A 20,315-nucleotide genomic window follows, 5' to 3' on the forward strand; every position below is an offset into this window, starting at 1 on the left:
GATGCATCAACTAAGGTACACAGCCATTCGAACTGCCTACTGACACATGTATTCTGACAACAGTAAATCTGTTTTTTCCAGAAGTGGATGTCTTTAAAAAAATTTTTATACCATGGCATATATATTTAATATCACTTTTATTCTTTTTCCTTTGACTCTTTAATTTCTAAGAGACCCTAATTTTACTGTTCACATAACTTCTGTAAAATGAAACCCTGAGGTTTGAATTTTGAGGCAGGTGCTTATAGATCTTTATTTGCAGAGGTTGAGAATCAAACACAGCTCTACCTGAAGTCACTATTTTCTAAGTTCTTACTCTAGAATAGCACTTTCTCAACTTCTTGAAAATCCATGCCCTGCATTGGCAAATGTTTAAATACTCCTGTATTTAAAATCTCAATAAGTCAACAACATCTAGCCTCACAGCACACCAACAATCAATATATGACTCAAATATATAACTTATTTTTAAACTTTCGGTCTTTTCAAACACATGAGGATATCTGGCATGCATACATCTTCAGACACAGGATTCGACAACCTATGACACATGATCACATAACGAGACATTGGGACACTGTGCTTCAGTGGACTACTAGACTAACACACATCAACGTGTAAGTCCCCACAAAAACAAGTTTTAAAAGAATACATATTATATGAAAATATGTAAATTTAATATACAGCACATTACAATTGTTCTCAGACACACACATATGTGGAAAGCACATTAAAACATGGATTTCTTCCAGTTGATATACGCCAAGTGGAAGAAATGACCTCTGGGTGGTAGAAAGAAAGGGAAGGGAACAGAATGGTATCCAGAAAAGGGTATAAAGTAGAATTTGCCTATTATTTACAAGGCCTTATTTCTTTCCATATGTTTAAAATGTTTCATTGAGGAAAAAAAAAACCCGACATGGACAAACTCCCCATCCCATCTCAACCTGTAAAATAACTTGTAGCATGGAAGATGACTTTTGGAGACAGGACGGGTAGTTTTATGTTTAGGTATAAAATAGTTGACCTAGTGAAACTATGAAATCAACAAAAAATTTGGAGCAACTGCAGTACTCATTTAGTGATTAAAGTTTAATACGGAAAAAGGGTATGTAAAAAACAGTGAGAAGAGCGAGAGACAGAGAACCATGGAAACACGTCCAACATATAAAAACAATACCAGGTGACCTGCTCTGGTTGGGAGGGTACAACAGACTGACACAATTACCTCACCCTGACACAACTCTCCATACCAAGCTCTCCCTGAGGTACCCTTTCTTCAAACCAGTGAAATACAGCTTCAGGTCCCTTTGTTCCATGTTCCCCAGACATAAGACGGTTACTCTAACTCCACTCTCAGAAACCCGCTATACAGTTTAAGACAATAATTAAGTTGCTTCTTCCTCTTTTCTAGACTATTGAATAAAATTTAACAGGTACTCAAAAATCTGATCTTCGACTGTTACATTATTTTAATGTCTGCTCCAGTTCCGTCAATTATTTTAAACTAAAGGGACCTATGGTAGACATAAAGCTCTGGAGAAGACTATGAATAATGAGCACAATGTATAGTGAATGCTCTAGCCCTGGAAGAGCAACAGTAGTTTATGTCTGCTTTAGGAAGCATAGTTAGCCTAACCTTAAATGTTAGGCTTGGGGTACTAATGACACAAGAGAGTTGAAAGGTATTGTAAATAGTTGGTTAGATTAACCTTTGGAAAATATCCTTTGATGCTGACATGCCCTTCTATCTATCTATCTATCTATCTATCTATCTATCTATCTATGGCACTATGGAATCACTGGGGTCGGAGAGATACTGACATCAAGTGGGCGGAGGACAGGATTATTACTATACATCCTACGAAGCACAGGACAACCTCGGTATAGGGTCTGTAAACTCAATTATTCACATTCCACTGGCAGATGGCTTTTGGTTTCCATTCTGTTAATGGGATGACCTAAAGTGAGAAAGAGAGCATCCTGCTACCAGCAAGGGGCTCCAGCGCCAGCCTCTCCTGCATCCCACTCAAACGGCCAAGTACCAACTATATGGAGACAGACCCAGGCTCAGGGTGGCGCACGACTCTGAACTTTCAAACCCTAGTAACCTCAACATTTTCCCCTTTGCCATGATGAAAGACATACGTCTGAGTGTACAATGCAATAGTCACTACTCAATTGAAATGCCTTGCCAGCTGAGAGGGCCTAGAAGCAGTGATGCTCCAATAGCAATGAGGCCACCAAACACCCAGATCTTGGTTCCCAACAGTATCCTCTACTAAGAGGAACATGAGCTTCTTGGAGAAATGGATGATTCTAGGGGTTGGGACAGGGCAAGTACATGAGCCTGTAATATCCAGTTCTAAAATGAATGATCCCGAAAAAATAATGGGTATGTGTCAAAAAGAACGCAAAATAAACCTTGGAGGCGTGTCCACTGGCAAATCTGGGACAATCTGAGCATCAAAATAAATAATTAAGAGTAATAGAGTAGAACCCTACTCTATTATAGGAATAATATAGGAATCCATGTGTCCATACTGATGTAAATGAATAAATAAACCAAGGAGAAGGAAACAGAAAATTTTTCCTCATGGTACATATATTAACTAGAATTGACACTCCAACTCCTACTTCACTAGCACTGTAACTATACCATCCAGTGTGGTGGCCACCAGCCATGTGTGACTGTTTCACTGTAACTCAGTTCCACATTAACTACATTTCAAGTGCTCACATTAGCTAGTGGCTGCTGTACTGGACAGAAATGCACTAAATAATGGCATTTGAGACTGAGCCATAATTTTGTTAGAGTCTAAAACAGCTAATTTTGAATTTTAAGAGTTTCTTTTCTGAAACTCTTAAAACTTAGTATTTGTGAAACTCCAGAAGGAATGTATCTGCCAAGAAGGACTCTTCATGGTTAACGGGGCACAAATTCATAACCAGAGGGCAACAGCCATCGCTGACATAGGTCTGTCATGCACACTGCTTTTCAGGGAAATGCTACAGACTAAGCCTTTTCAACCTCCTGCCCTGTGCTCCTTCCCTCTGAGTCAACCCTGCATAAAGGAGTTTCTGGCTGAGACCTTCCAGTCCAACTGGTCCAATTGGAACTGCACAGCTATGTCCTCATTCACATCACACTGACCAATCAGAGCAGGCAAATTTAGAATCCTCACGTGCATAAAATGGACCAGTCAGGAACCACCTTGGGCTCTTTCTATAAAACTGAACCTCAGTGGAGTACACTTTTGGTTTCCACCACAAGCCACGTTTCTCTGGTCTGCAAAATGTTCTGAATCAAGTTTTTCCTCTTTCTTCACCCCATATTAAGGACTTTTGTTGACATTAGTCTGGTAGCAGCAAACTTTTATTGACATACTGGAATTGAAAAAAAGAAAATTTCATAAGGATAGGAAGGATAAGAATAAACAATAGCAACAAAATTTTGGAAGCTGGAAAGCAAATGAATGACTGGTAAATAAGTTGGAGATTGGAGAAAGTGGAGTACAGGTAAAGGGGAAAGCTAAGAACCAACCTAGTTTACAATGCAGATTCAACAAAATGTTCAGGATTGGCAGCATCGGGTATCATTGGAATGAGGGTCAGGGTGGAGAATTCTTTAAGGATGAAAGATGTAAAAGCTCTATAAGAAAGTTAAGTTTCTAAGTTGCTTTTCTGACATTATATTTTACTTTGAGTGCAAAGGGGAAGTTTACTTATTAGAAGGTAAAACATATGGTCCCTGATTTAGTGAACTCAAGGCACTGGTGATAATAAAACGCATACTTCACACAAAAAAGAGGAGTTGGAGTTAAGTAACTAAACTGTCTCCAGGAGGAGAATGAAGAGGAGGAGGAGGAGAATGAGAACGGAAGATAAAAAACAAAACAAAAATCCTGGAACACCAATCTAGAAGTTTTAATACACTGAAAGTGAGAAAATGGAGGGGTGGAGGTGGGATGGGACATAATCCACCGAACAATTCAAGTTCCCAGAAGAGGTTGAGTTGCCAGGCTGAAGGGGCACAAAGAGTACCCCACACAAAGGCGACACACCAATCCCACTGCAGAAGAGTGGGCATAAAGGGGACTCCACTAGCTTCCAGGAAGGCAGGGGAAGGGAGGAGTAGAGGTCACACACAAAGATCAAGAGAGTGATGTTTTCAACTGAACGCTGGCCATTAATCAGTGCTAATATCATCAAAATTCTGAAGGAAAGAATTTCCAAATTAAAATTCTACACTTTGGAAAGTTACCATTCAAGTATGAGGGTAATATAACAACATTTCAGCTGTGTTAAATTCTTTTAAAAAGTTATTTCCTATGTACCTTTTCTCCAAAAACTACCTAAGTATATATGTAGTACCAGAGGAGTGACAGGAGGAAAAACTGAAGACAAAATCTAGGAAACAGGACACTCAATACAGGAGAGAAGCAACGAAAATCCCTGGGGAGACGATGAAGTGGGAACCCCCAGGATGACCGCCATGGCGTATTGAGTTCGATACCCTGGAGCAGTGACATTCAAGAGCCACATATGCTGAATGGTAGTCACCCAGATGCTGAGGCCACAGTACTGTTTGTTTTACACTATGTACTTTAGTATAACACCATTCAGAAAAGTACACAAATCATAAACACACAGCTTGGTTTTCATAAAGTGAACACATCCTGTGTAACTAACACCCACAACAAGTATGTAATGGAATAGTATTAGAATCCAAAAGGTTTCCCCTGTGCCCTTCCAGAAACTACCCCAGTTTTATTATCTGGACTTGCAACTTCCTAGACCGATTTTCCATTTTCTTTCTGTATAAACACAAACACACACACCACCTGCAGTGCTTTCAGTCCATCTGTACACATTTGAGGTGCCTGATGAGCACACTCCCCGTGAGGTCAAGTAAGTCACCACTGTCTTCTTGTTTCCACTCTCATACTGCAGACGAGTGTCCTTTCCATGGACTAGTTAGCGCCATGGTGTTTTTTTGTTTGTTGGTTTCTATACTGCTTGTAGGTGACTTCACTGTTTAAAACGGCCCCTAAATGTGGTGCTGAAGTGCCGCCTGGTGTTCCTAAGCCCGAGGCTGTGCTGTGTCTTACAGATGAAGTGTGTTAGGTAAGCTTTGTTCAGGCATGAGATACAGTGCTCTTTGGCTGTGAGTTCTATGTTCATAAATCAACAACATATCTTTAAAAAGGTGTCTTTCAACAGAAACACATGAACCAAGGTTAGGTACTGAGCTGTTGATGAAAATGTGACCAGATGTATGCAGGAACCTAACCCTAAATTTCCCCTATGAGCAATGTTTCTGTATTTGCTAATTTAGTGTTTGTGGTAACTTTATGGAACACAACTACCAAAAATTAACAAAAATCAAACATTCATACACACACACAAAATCATATTATAATATACTTTTTCTTTTTGACTCAAGGACAGAATGCTGCCCAGGGCCTGGCCGGGCTCAGCTGCTCCTCTGCCCCGGGCTGGTCGGCAGCGTGTGCGGACCCAGGGCCCGCTCTCCCCGCTGCAGAGGTTCAGCGGAGCGCGCTCTCCGACCTGCTCCTGGGGTGGTTCGGAATCCAGCCAGGTCCCCGCGGCAACCCAGTCAAACCCCCCTCGGTGGTGGCCCTGAGTTCGAGTTTCACTCGTGACCTCACCCGACCGCTTTTCCAAAGGGTTTCTGGGCAGCTCTCGGGGAGGCTGAGCCGGACTTCGTCCAGCGGCTCCTCTCCGGGGAGCCTCCACCCAGGGGCGCAGACCGCCCTGTCCCTCGGGAGGCTGGGAGCCGCTTGGACGGGAACAGGAGCGCGGGGCGTTCAACCACAGAGGGAGGCAAAAGGAGGGTCGGGACGCAGGTCCCTATAGTGGTATGGACATGCCTGTGAGAGGGCCTATTTCTTAACATGGGTGATGGATACAAGGATTTGTTTTATTACCTTTTCAATGAATATACACACATTTTGTATATTCTTCTGAAGGCATACCATATTTCTCACACATAAACATTCTATTCTTAAAGAAAAGGGCTGCCCAACTTGCCATATATCTGAAAAACAGCAAATACTGTTTAGACTTTCTTAAAGCTATAAACTTCTTAAAAGAAACTATAAAAAGATATTTTTATTACCTCTTAAGGTGAGTAAGGACTTTCTAAGCAATACAGAGAACCTGAAACCATAAATAGAAGGAGAGGAGAGGAATACACTGTGCTAATAGACAAGTATAAACGTAAAACTTAAGCCCTGGATGGTGTGGCTCATTTGGTTGGAGTATCATTCCGTGCACCAAAGGGGTGCACATCCAATTCCTGGTCAGGGCACATACCTAGGTTGAGGGTTCAATCCCCGGTCAGGGAACATATGGAAAGCAACCAATTGATATCTCTCCTCATGTTGATGTGTGTGTCTACCTCTCTCTATCCCTTCCTCTCTCTCTAAAACCAACAAACATATATATAAACTTTAATTCTGGTGAAAGATTCCATAAACACAAAGTCAAATGACAACAGATGAGAGAAATATCTGCCAACAAATACAACAAACAATGGGCTCTTAAAAATTAAGAAAGCCCTGGCTGGTGTGGCTCAGTGGATTAAGTGCTAGCCTGCGAGCCAAAGGGTTGCCAGTTTGATTCCCAGTCAGGGCACATGCCTGGGTTGTGGGCCAGGTCCCCATCTGGGGGCATGTGAAAGGCAACCACACACTGATGTTTCTCTCTCCCTCTCTTTCTCCTCTCTCTAAAAAAAATAAATAAATAAAATCTTTTTAAAAATTAAGAAAAAGATCAACAGAAAAAAGTGAGAAATGACATATGAATAGGCATTTACTGAAGAGGAAGTATGTCATTCAAATGCATCCTTGGTCATAGAAGTACGGCTAAAGTCCTCCAAGATTTTCAAAGTCATTCCTAACTTAAAGTCTCATGAAAATCTTTACTGGTTCAGGCCTGACCAGTAAAATGAAAGGTAAGATAACGATACCATGACTCACAACCGGCTTCATTCTTGGGTAAAATTGACCTTCCTCACCTACCAGTCCTCCTCCAAAATTCAACTGCTCTTATTCTGTGAGAGTTTTAGTTTAGGCACTAGAGGCAGCTAGTACATAGATGAGATTGAATCCAGACCTTCGCCCTATGCTAACCCTGGTTAGCTTCCTCAAGTAGTCACATACTTGCTACATCTTTTTTCTTGCTCGCTTCTTTTCCCCACCCTAAGGTCCTGTACTTGACCCTGCTCTATACAATGTTTATTAGTGACTCAGAAAATGACAGAAAACAATTTATAAGCTTTGTGTGAAAGAAAGTTAAACCATTGGAAAATAGAATAAGAATTCAAGGAGAGGCAAATGAGTGTCAAAACAAAGATGATGGATTTTTAAAGGGATTCACATAAAGTCTTGTATTTGAGTTAAACAACAATTCACGTGACAAAAAATTCTGGGAGAATGAACAAAGTAGAACTTCAGCCTCATTATTCATCCAAGACGGGACGCAACTGCTTAAGCCAGAAAATAAATAAACTCAATGTACATTAACAGACACACAAAATACGCAACTGTAATATTTAACATTTCACACCTGTCAGACCATATGTGAAGAACTGCATTCACTTTTAGGTGTCTTATTTTAAAATTAGGGAAAAAAATATATACTGACAGAATGGAAAAGGATCTAGAAACTAAGGCAAATGGGCTATTTAGCAGAAGAGATGAAGAGCGGGCAATGCAGAGGGGTTGTCACAGCTTCAAACAGAGCGGGCCCAAAATACTGCACTTGTCTGCTTTCTGGGCAGCTACTGAGGCCAAAACCAAGAGGCACTAAATGCAATGTGGTATCCTTAAGTAGATCCTGCAACAGAAAAGGGGTATTAATATAAGAGCTGGTAAAATACAAACAAGTCCACAGTTTTAGTGAGTAATGATATACCAGTGCTGGTTTCTTAGTTTTGACATGTGCTAAGATGGTACGTTGACATTAAGGGAAACTGGGTGAGGGGTAATATGGGAGGTCTCCACACAATCTTTGCAACTTTTCTGTGAATCTAAAAGAAACAAGGAGGCAGATGGTTCAACAAATAACTCAAATAGTATAGTGGATGCTGTACCAATGCATGGGCTGTGTTCAGAGATTTGACAGACTGATGAAACGAGCCTGTGAAAGGAGTTCTACATGTTTCATGGGACACTAGTGCCATCTAAATTGGAGGACAAATGAATTTGGTTAAGGCCACTAATCTTGGAACCTGAATATAAAGAACAAAGCTAATCCAAGCAGATTAATTAACACTACGGAAGCAACAATCTTATATTTGCGATAATGTTGCAACTGATTCTTCTATAGGTTTTGAGGGAAACCCCTCAAAGTCTTTTCAAACTATAGGTCATGATCCAATTAAATTAGTTTAGTTATGATGATTCCCCAGTGAAGTACCACTCTCAAGAGGTACCACTCCCTGGGAGACTTTTTTTTTTGGGGGGGGACTCTGTTGGGGGTACTTTTTGGTGGGGAGTCTCACGATGACTGGGGGCTCTACTCTCACTGATGGGGAGAGGTGCCAAACTTGTTAGGCATCTGGAAATGCAAGAAAGAACTGTCCAGTATCACAACAAGATATTCCAAATCTTCCACCAGACTTTCGAACAGGAAATGCAAAAAAATTTTTTTAATTGTTTAGACATACTACCAAACTCCATTTTTTCCATAAACATAAAATATAGTTTGGAGCTTTAGTGAATGAAAACTTACTTTCCAGATATGTCTTTATCCCATAAGTTAAGAAACAATTGTTTTGCTTCATTTAAAACTTTATAAAAAAAGGCTGCTGAGCCTTTCACAAAATACTGATGAAGCTGATTTTCAGTACAGCATACCTGTATAAGACTGCTTTTATAGCTATATAACTTGTGAAAAGAAGAAACTCCTCTGAATGTATTTATTTCTAAACATTATTTAGTAAGGGCTTATGAAAGAAGGTTCTTTCTAAATTGATCCCCCCAAAACTCATATCAAGGTCACCATATATCTGTTTTACTGATTGATTTTAGAGGTCAGGGAGGAACAGAGGGACAAAGAGAGAGAAAAACATCGATTTGCTGTTCCACTTATTTACGCATTCACTGGCTGATTCCTGTATGTGCCCTGTCAGGATCAAACTGGCAACCCTTGGAGTATAAAGGTGATGCTCCAACAAACTGAGCTGCAGGGCCAGAGTCCATCCCATGTAAGTTTAAAATGTATGCTGTGGCCCTAACGGGTATGGCTTAATGGGTTGGGTATGGTCCTGCAAACCACAGACCAAAAGGTCGCTGGTTAAGGGCATGCATATGCCTGGATTGGGGTGGCAGTTCTGTCCCAGGTCAGACGGGGCATGCATGAGAGGCAACCTATCAATGTTTCTCTCTCGAATCAATGTTTCTCACCTTTTCTTTCCTCGCTCTCCCTCCCCCTGAAAGTAAATAAAATCTGCCCCTGCTGGTGTGGCTCAGGGGATTGAGTGCCGACCTATGAACCAAAATAGTCACGGGTTGATTCCCCCTCAGGGCACATGCCTGGGTTGTGGGGCAGATGTCCAGTAGGAGACGCTCGAGAGGCAACCTCACATTGATGTTTCCCTATCTTCGTCCCTCTTTAAAAATAAATAAAATCTTTTTAAAAAAATTTTTTTAAATCTTTAAAAACAAAACAAAATCTTTCAGAGAAGCCAAGATAACATTACAAACCATATGTCACTGGGGAAAAAAAGGCCTACAATATAAAAAAATGTTAAGACTTCCGGCATAGTTAGAAACACTGTGCCTCCTTGCACAACCAAGTTTAAAGACAACAAAGTTTTAGTAACAAAAACACAATCAAACCACAGAAAACTGAACTGTACGGAAGTCTGAGGCTGGCGGAGCAAGGTTGTGCAGGAAAAGTCGGCCAGACCAACCCAGGCTTGCAGGTATGGAGTGGCAACAGGTGGACCCAGTGAGGGAGCAAGGCGGCTGGCTGACTGCCTTCACACATTTGTGCGCAGATAAACGAGGCAAAGAAATGAGCAGTGAAACAGACCGTACAGGCTAGGGCCCCACTGACGGGAATTAAAGCCTAAAAGCACCAACTGGAAAAACTTTCGGGGGTCGAGGTGCCGGGAGAGGCTCACAGAGAGTTCGTTGGAGAGACCCACAGGGTCCTGGAGGGTGCACAGGCCCACACACCCGGGAGCTGGCAGCAGGGGGGCCAGGTTTGCTTGTGGGAAGCAGCAGAGGGGACTGAAATCGGAGTGGAACAAACGCCATTGCTCCCTCTCTGATCCCGCCCCCCCATACACCACCACAAACCAGCCACTGGGTTGCCCAGCCCTGGTGAACATCTAAGGCTCCACCCCTCATAGGTAACAGGCAAGACCTGACCAAAAATGGCTCAATCAGAAGAACAAATCAAAGCCCCAGAGCCAATACTTCTAAGCAACAAAGAGATGGCCAACCTAGCAGATGCCTAGTTCAAAACACTGGTAATCAGGATGCTCACAGAACTGGCTAATTTTAGTCACAAAATAGATGAAAAAATGAAAGCTAAACTAATTGAAATGAAGGGCAATGCACAGTAAACCAATAGTGGTGGAAAGGAAACTGGGACTCAAATCAAAGAAGTGGACCAGAAGGAAGAAAAAAATGACCAAACAGAAAAGAATGAAGAAACAAGAATTCAAAAAAAAAAATAAGGAGAGGCTTAGGAACCTCCAGGACATCTTTAAATGTTCCAACATCCAAATTATAGGGGTACCAGAAGGGGAAGAAGAAGAGCAACAAGTGGAAAAACTTACATGAACAAATAATAAAGGAGAACTTCCCCAATCTGCCAAAGGAAACAGACTTCCAGGAAATCCAGGAAGATCAGGGAGTCCCCAAAGAAGTTGGACCCAAGAAGGAACACACCAAGGCACATCATCATTACATTAGCTAAGATGAAAGTGAAGGAGAGAATCCTAGAAGGAGCAAGAGATAAGGGGGCAGTCACCTACAAAGGACTTCCCATCAGACTGACAGCTGACTTCTCAAAAGAGATCTTACAGGCAAGAAGGGGCTGGAAAGAAGTATTCCAAGTCATGAAAGGCAAGGACCTACATCCAAGATTGCTCTATCCAGCAAAGCTTTCATTTAGAATGGAAGGGCAGATAAAGTGCTTCTCAGATAAGGTCAAGTTCAAGGAGTTCATCATCACCAAGCCCTTATTATATGAAATGTTAAAAGGACTTATGTAAGAAAAAGAAGATAAAAAAGATGAACAGTGAAAGGACAGCAAACTCAGTTAAAAACCACACTTAAAACAAAAGCAATCTAAGAGCACAGCTAGATCAGGAGCAGAACCATAGAAATGAAGATCACATGGAGGGTTAGCAACAGGGGAGTGGGAGGAGGAGAAGGGGGAGAAGGTACAGAGAATAAGTAGCATAGACAGTAGGTAGAAAATAGACAGGGGGGAGAGCAAGAATAGTATGGGAAATATAGAATCTAAAGAACTTGTGACGCATGGGCATAAGCTAAAGCGGGAGGGGGGAATAGTGGGGGAGGGATGTGCAGCGTGGAGGGGAATGAAAGGGGGGAATAGGACAACTGTAATGGCATAATCAATAAAATATATTTTTAAAATGTTAAGAAGGAAAACAGGGAGAAACACGCAATTCTATGAGGGAAAAAAGTGAGAGCAAGAAAAAAAATTTTAATGAAAATGAAGCTATGCACTTATGACCTAAATCTCCCTCCTAGGTATACAGACATTTACTAAATTATCTCATGAATTTAACTTTAGAGTCTCTTAGGTTTTCTAGATGTAAAATAGTATTAGCAAAAATATTTTTTATAATATATTTTATTATGTTATTACAGTTGTCCCATTTCCCTCTGTCGTTCTCCTCCACCCTGCACACCCTCTCGAACCCACATTCCCTCCGTTTAGTTCATGTCCATGTGTCATAAGTTCTTTAGCTTCTACATTTCCCACACTACTCTTGCCCTCCCCCTATTTTCTCTCCACCATCTATGCTACTTATTCTCTGTACCGTCTCCCCCATCTTCCTCCCACTCCCCTGTTGCTAACCCTCCTTGTGATTTTCATTTCTATGGTTCCGCTGCTGTTTTAGCTGTCTGCTTAGCTTGCTTTTGTTTTATGTGTGGTTGTTAATAACTGTGAGTTTGCTGTCATTTCACTAAACATGTTTTTATCTTCTTTTCCTTAGATAAGTCCCTTTAACATTTCATATAATAAGGGATTGATGATGATGAACTCCTTGAACTTGACCTTATCTGAGAAGCACTTTATCTGTCCTTCCATTCTAAATGAAAGCTTTGCTGGATAGAGCAATCTTCAAAAAGAGATGTTTTTAGCCCCCATTTTTAAATATTGATACTGATTATTTGATTTCCTCTCTTAATATATTCATTTGACTAGTAAAGGGTGATATAACTTCTGAGAGGGAATTCTGAAAATTTGGTTTTCACAGTGGGTGTCACCAAGGCATCTGGAGATCAAAGCCAGGGATTCTAGAAATTGGCAGTGAGACTAACAATATTACACAATGGAGAAGTGTCTGACCTTTCTCATGACTTCTCAATGTCCCAACAGAAGAACCTGTTTGTAATTATTTGAACTTAAAAGGAACTCAGTTTTACATATAGGTATTTTCCATGTTAACATACACTGAAATCAAAATTTAAACAATTTGCCCAAATAGTAATACAACTGTCTGGGTAAACTGTTTAAAACTTGACACCATGAGTTATTCAACAAGAAATAGCACTGAAGGCAATAATGCTTAAGGTATCTGAATCATCAACAAAACATGTCTGTTGTGGATCTGCACTTCAAGCTGGCACTCAAATTCACAGTGATTCTGTACACAGGTACAAGTATTTAACTTCTTCATTATTTCTTCTAGTGTAATAATTATGCCTGATCATTTACACCTAAAGGCATATTATTTTATTATACATTATTTCATTTTTGTTTCCTTTTCCTTTATGTTAGAATATTATAGTGATTTTGTTAAAGTATATGGATAAGAGTTCTTTACAAAATAAAATTCCAATGAATGAGCATAAGAAAAATGATAACAGTTGGAAAATCAACATCTTGCAACCACTATGAAAAAACAGATCTAGGCAGCTACAATCAGTGACCACCAAGGGAAGGACAAGCTGACATTTGAATTCCCTGAGAAACCACGCATTATGGGCCTCTCAATATGATATAGTAAAGAGGTATTATCAAATTTTACCAAAACAAACATCTTAATACCACTTAAAGAAATATGGGGAATGAAAGGATATATGGAAATAACATCAGAATTTCCAACCAAGATGGAGGTATAGGTAAATACACTGTACCTCCTCGCACAACCAAAAAAAGGATAACAACAAATTTAAGAACAAAAAATAACCAGAGCTGCCAGAATATTGAACTGTATGGAAGTCTGACAACCAAGGAGTTAAACATTCGTCCAGACTGGCAGCAGGGGCAGAGGGGATGCATGGCAAGGCGCTGGCAGGACAGGTGAGCGAGGCAGAGGCAGGCAGACCAGGTGGTCCCACATTTGTGGGCCAATAAACTGGGAGGAAGAACTGGGAAGTAAGACAGACCATGCAACCCAGGGTTCCACTGCAGGAAAAGCAAGCCTCAAAACCTCTGGCTATAAAAGTCTGTGGGGGTTGTGGCTGACAGGAGTAATTCCCAGCCTCACAGGAGCATTCGTTGGAGAGACTGACAGGGTCCTAGAATGTACACTAACCCACCACCCGGGAATCAGCACCAGAAGGGCCCAATTTGCTTGTGGGTAGCAGAGGAAGCGACTGAACACCAGCTGACAGCCAAGGAAGTGGCAGTGTTCCCTCATGGACCCCTCTCCCACATAGAGCACCACAACTTGTCCCACCCTGGCTAATATCTAAGGCCCTGCCCTTTACAAAATAATATGTGCACAGAGACCCCCCCAAAAAAGACCCAAATGAAAACAGATCAAAGCTCCAAAAACCAAACTAAGTGAGGAGGAGATAGCCAACCTACCAGACGCAGAATTCAAAAAATTGGGTAATCAAGATGCTCAAAAATATGGTTGAATATGGTCTCAAGATAGAGGAAAAAGTGAAGGCTATGCAAAGTGAATTTAAGAAAAATATACAGGCTGGAGGACTAAGAAGGCGGAGTCTGATAAAGCAAGACTCCGCTGATACAATCCTCCTAGAAAAAAGGGTTGAGAGAGCAGCCCTTACTGAAGAATATTACAAGGCTGACTGCGGTACCCAGCATTCTACTCCAGTTTAATAATAAAAAAATAAAAAATATTTTTTAAAAAAGAAAAATATACAGGGAACTAACAATGAGGGGAAGGAAACCAGGACACAAATCAACAATCTGCAGTAGAAGGAAGAAATAAACATGCAATCAGAACAGAACGAAGAATCAAGAATTCAAAAAAATGAGGGGATTGAGCGCAGGCCTGCAAACCAGAGGATTGCAGTTTGATTCCCAGTCAGGGCACATGCCTAGGTTGTAGGCCAGTTCCCAGCAGGGGCCACACTAGAAGCAACCATACATTAATATTTCTCTCCCTCTTTCCTTACCTTCCCCTCTAAAAATAAATAAATAAAATCTTAAAAAAAAAAAAAAAAAAGAGAGGCTTAGGACCCTCTAGGTCAACTTTAAATGTTCCAACATCTGACTCATAAGGGTGCCAGGAGGAGAAAAATAGCAAGAACTAAAAACTTACTTGAACAAATAATGAAGGAGAACCTCCCCTATTTGGTGAAGGAAATAGACTTCTAGGAAGTCCAGGAAGCTCAGAGTCCCAAAGAAGTTGGACCCAAGGAAGCACACACCAAGGTACATCATAACTATATTACTCAAGATGAAATATAAGGAGAGAATCTTAAAAGCAGCAAGAGAAAAGGAGACAGTCACCTACAAAGGAGTTCCCATAAGACTCTCAGCTGATTTCTCAAAAGAGACCTTACAGGCAAGAAGGGGCTGGAAAGAAGAATTCCAAGTCATGAAACCCAAAGACCTACATCCAAGATTGATCTATCTAGCAAAGCTTTCATTTAGAATGGAAGGGCAGATATAAGTGCCTCCCAGATAAGGTCAATTTAAAGGAGTTCATCATCACCAAGCCCTTTTTGTATGAAATGTTAAAAGGACTTATCTAAGAAATTAAAGAAGATCAAAATCTATGAACAGTAAAATGACAACAAACAACTGTCCACAACTGAACCTAAAAAAACAAAAACAAAAACACACTAAGCAAACAACTAGAACAGGAACAGAATCACAGAAATAGAGATCACATGAAGGGTTATCAGTGACCAGGGGGTGGGGTGAGAATGGGAGGGGGAAGGTATGGGGAATAAGAAGCATAAATGATAGGTACAAAATAGGGAATGTTAAGAACAGTAGAGGAGATGTAGAAGCCAAAGAACTTATATGTATGACCCATGGACGTGAACTAAGGAGGGCAGGTAATGCTGGTGGGAGGGGGCAGTGCAAGGCAGCGGGGAATATAGGGGAAGAAAAAAAATGGGATAAGTGTAATAGCATAATGAATAAAATATATATACAAATAATAAAATGATATAAAACTTCAAGCCAGAATGTGGGAAATACTATCAAAGAAATGTTCAACAAGTAAACTTAATTTTAAAAGGGGGAGGGCTATTATAAATTAAGAGATTTTAAAGGACATACCAACCAAATGTAATATGTGGACCTTATTGGATACTGATTTTAATAACCTAACTTTAATAAGATATTTTTGAAACAATTAGGAAACTGAACACGAACTAGGTATTATTAGTGTAATAATAAAAATGAATGTTAAGTTTGTAAAATGTGGTAATGATACTGTGGTTTCCTAGACAGATACACACATGCATCTTCATCAGCTAGAGATAAATACTAAAATATTTGTGGGTAAAATGATATGCAAGTCTGGGATTTGCTTTAAAACATTCAAACCCCAAAATGGAAAGGGTCATACAATTGATATAGAAATGGCAAAATGATTTGCTGAAAATGGGTAAAAGAATGGGGAGAATACTAGTAACGGTGTTAATCTCAATTTTAGAGCAGTCCTGGCTGGTGCAGTTCAATGGGCTGAACTTCATTTAGCCTACAAACCAAAAAGTGGCCCATTCCATTCCTGGTCAGAGCACGTGCCTGCATTGTGGTCCAGGTCCCCACTTCGGGGTGAGCGAGAGGCAAATCAATCTATGTTTCTGTCCTTTCTTTCTCCCCATTTCCTGTCTAAAATAATTTTTTTAATCTTTTAAAAAAATCTTAGAAATGAAGAGTTATAGAATCATCTCCTTAGGCCTCTTTTTACTTCAGGTTACAACTAACCTGTGGATCAACACTCTCTCTAACCTACCCAATCAGTGATGAGTTTTTCTTGTTATCTTCATCCAATACATTTATCCTTTCCATGAGGATATCAACAGTCTTTATCTGATACACCCTAATGAAGGAAAGATACTACTTATAATAACACTTTGATACACCAGTTTAGGAGCCCTGTCAGAGAGTAAGTTTGGTATGCTTGGTGTTGCTATATCCCCCATGGATCTTAATCACTATTACCTTTTATGGGCATTCTGTCGTTAGCAAAACTGTTCTTTTCACTGTTCTCAAATGCTACCTTGTGTTTTCCTGGCTTGGCTACCTTACTACCTACCGACTTCTACCCACCCCACTGGTCTGGAACGCCCATCTACTCCTACTCTATCCAGCAAGTCCCTTCTCCACAAACCCCTTCTCAGTGCCCTTGCTGTCATCTGAACGTTCAATTCATGAAATATCAGAGAAGAGACTATTCGTAGCTTTCAGTGACCTATCATTTAAAGTATGTAAGCCTTTTAGTATCTCCTATATTTTTAACTTCCTTCCCTATCAGAATGCAAATTCCTTGAGGGCAAGGACCATACTTATGTAAGGATTGTTAGCACTCAAATTATATGCAAAGAATTTAGAAGCATGGTAAACAGCTGTTATCTATATCCAAGTTGAGAAAAATTGAGATGGCTCCAACTATACGACAGGCATTATTCTAACGATTTTCTATAATAACTATCACATACAACAACCCTGAGGTTACTAAGCATTTGTCCATTTCATGAAATGATGCAAAAGAGATAAACAATTTATGAGAGGTTACAGTTAGTGAGTGAGCAAACTGGGGTTTGAAGTCAGGTAGTCTGGCTCCAAACTCCCATTCCCAAAATCAACTATTCAGCACCTCAGAAAAAACTTGTTTGGGGTCGTTTCATCCCAGGGGCACGTACGGGAGAAAACAGGCTGGAGTAAGTCATGGGATCTGAATTCTAGTCCTGACACTGATCTCAAATAATATGACTCAGCAGCCCTTCTAGACTGCAATTTTATTTGGAAAAAAAGGAAGAAGGTTGATTTCCTTCTGGACCTAAGTCTATTATTTTATCTTCCTCTGGATTTTATTGAAGAGAAAAGAACTAAGAAAAAAACTAATTCATTATCCAGCTGCCAAAATGGCCCAATTCCCACAGTGAGCCCTTCTGGCCTGAACTCCAGTTTATTTATCCAAATGGCTTATACCTCTCCACGCAAACATCTAACAGACATCTCCGACCTCTTATGTCTGAAACAGAGCTTGACCTCCACTCTCCAAATGCTCTCCTCCTGCCTTCCCCCATCTCAGTAAATGGTCCTCTTCTCACCTACTTGCTTTCACCTACACTATACCATCAAGTGCTGTTAGCTGTACACTCAGAGAATTAACTTACAAGGCCTCATGATGGCCTGTATTGCCCCATTTCATCTGGACTCCGTGTTTCCCTACTTCGTCTTCTCTATTTTCTCCTCTTTGCCTCATCAGCTCCAACCACCCTGTTCCTCAAACAACCTACTTTAGTCTCACCCCAGGCCTTTATACTTGAAGTCTCTCTTGAGGAGTCACCTCCTTTGCAAGGTCTTCCTGACCACTCTCTTAAAAATAACCACAGAGACCACTCATTCATCTTCCGTCATTCGGTCCTTATTCCATGTTTTATTTTCTTCAGAGTATTATCACTAACAAAAATTACAGTGTGTTTCTTTTCTGTGTCGCCCCGAACCGCCACCAATAAAATCTAAGCTCCACAATAAGGACTTCCTCTTACTCTTTTTCATTAGTCCATCCCCAGTTTCAACAACAGTGCCTGGCACAGTATTTGTTGAAAGAGTAAGTTTTCCCAGTCTCTAGTATCTGCCGAACCCTGCTGCTAAGTGCTAGAGAGACCTTAGCTGTGGACATCTCCTTCCCTTCTCAGCTAAATCTTTAGGTAGTGTTTCCAACCCCTCGGTTCACTCAGGATTTAATACACTGCAGTCTGGGCTCTAGGCCACTCCTTTGAAGTCTCACAATCTTCCTTATTCCAACAGCCCAGTCAATGAACACTTCATTCCATGTCTTCTTGACCTTTCTGCAGCAACACTGACCATATCCTCTTTTCAGCAAATCACCTTCCTAAGTTTCAATGCCAATATTCTCTCCTGGTCCTCCTTCTACTCTCTAGGCTATTTCCATTCAGTCAGCTTCCTGCTCCTTTAAACGTCAAGTGTTCCCAAGCGCTTAATAATCAATCTCCTCTTCTCAATGTTCTCACCATCACCGAGCAATCAACTCTACTACCATAGATTTGTCTTAGCCCAGTCCTCTTCCTCCTGAATTCTAGACCAACATGTTCAACAGCTCTACCTGGATGTCCCACAGGTACCTCGAACCCAACAGGCTAAAAATGGGAAGTCACTTTTCTTTTCCCTGTTTCCCACCCTCCCCCTCAGAGCATGGTTCTCTGCTCTACAAAACATCTTGATGAAATGGCAATGACTAACCAATCAAGCCAAAACCCCAAATTTCCTAGACATTCCCTTCTTCCTTAATCCCTGTCTAATCCATCACTAAATAGGTCTCCTATTTGCACCAACTAAAGCAGTTTTCTTATCTTGTGGTCACTTACCTCGTGGTGCCCCCGATCCCTGTAAATCCATCCTTCATAGTGTATGTTTCTAGAGCACAAAAATCCAATTCCCAGCTTAAAATTTCTCAAAAACTCATCCCCATCATGGTACCATCTTGACAAGCTTTTTCTCCTGGCATTAACTCCTCTTTTTGCTCCAGTAATGCCAAATTTCTCATGGTCTCCCCTCAAAGGACACTCTTTTTGCTCATGTCTCCCCATGGGATGCCCTCCCCTACCCCGCCTACTCTATCAAGTTCCAGCCCCAGTGCACGGCTTCTGCTGGGAGGGAGGCCTTCACAGATTCATCCCTGAAACTGAGAAGCCTCCCATGTCTATTCTTTCCCTGGACCCTGTAAACGTATATTTATTATAGTTCTTACTTCAATTGCCTATCTCATCTTAAGAGGATTTTTTCCCTGGTTTCTGACTCAAAGTCTCCGCAAAGAGAAGGTATTCAATAAATATTTATTAAGTGAAGGGATTAAAGCAGAGATCAGCAAACCATGGCCAATCACCGGTTTTGGTATAGCCTGCTAAGAATACTTTTCACATTTTTAATGTTTAGAAAATTTTAAAGAGTAATATTCAGTGATGCCTGAAAATTATATGTAATTCAAATTTCAGTGTCCATAAACAAAGATCCACTGGACCACAGCCACACTCCCCTGTGCGTGTTTAGTTTCACGGCTGCTTTCGTGCCACAACAGCAGAGTGGAGTAGCTGCCATCGAGACCATGTGGCGTATGAAGCGAGGGCTGCTGTATAGCCCTGCACAGAAAGTGTGCTGACCTCTGTATGAGATATAAATGAATATGGGCTTTGGTTTCAAACAGAATCTGATCAAATTCTGGCTTTACCACTTACTATCTTTGTGACCAAGGACAAATGACCTAACCTCTGAGATTCAATTCCTGAATTTATAAAATGGATTAACAAATCCTGCTAGGTTGTTCTGAAATTTTACTAAGCCTTTTATCTGTGGTCCCTGCTGTAGGAACCAGTCTACGAAGTGCCTGGGACAGAGAATAGCTTCATGTTGAGAGCCCAGACCTGGGTTTAAATTCCAGCTGCATCACAGACTGTGTGATGCCGGGCAACGTACTAAACTTCCAGTGCACCAACGTCCTCATCTACAAAAGTAGGATAATAATACGTATCAGAAAAGGCTGTTGTGAGATCAAATCAAATGAGTTGGTACATAGGAAATACTGAACACCATGCCTGGCAGAGAGTAAGCAGTCAACAAATATTAGTTAATACTAGTTTCTCATTTGCCCACATCTTCATCTAACTTCCATC

The 20,315-nt window shown here is 40.8% G+C and overlaps 1 protein-coding gene and 1 non-coding gene across 4 annotated transcripts in view; one reads left to right on the forward strand and one right to left on the reverse strand.

Moving 5' to 3' along the window:
- Positions 1–20,315, reverse strand: part of KCMF1 (potassium channel modulatory factor 1) — a 72,441-nt gene that overhangs the window by 37,210 nt on the left and 14,916 nt on the right. The gene's annotated exons all lie outside the window — the stretch shown is intronic.
- LOC119059907 (small Cajal body-specific RNA 4) lies at positions 14,173–14,300 on the forward strand. The gene has a single exon (XR_005084490.2). It is a non-coding gene; the product is annotated as a small Cajal body-specific RNA 4 (non-coding RNA).

This window comes from Artibeus jamaicensis, unplaced genomic scaffold (assembly GCF_021234435.1).
Source record: "Artibeus jamaicensis isolate MK-2021 breed Jamaican fruit bat unplaced genomic scaffold, CSHL_Jam_final contig_384, whole genome shotgun sequence".
NCBI classification, from domain to species: Eukaryota; Metazoa; Chordata; class Mammalia; order Chiroptera; family Phyllostomidae; genus Artibeus; species Artibeus jamaicensis.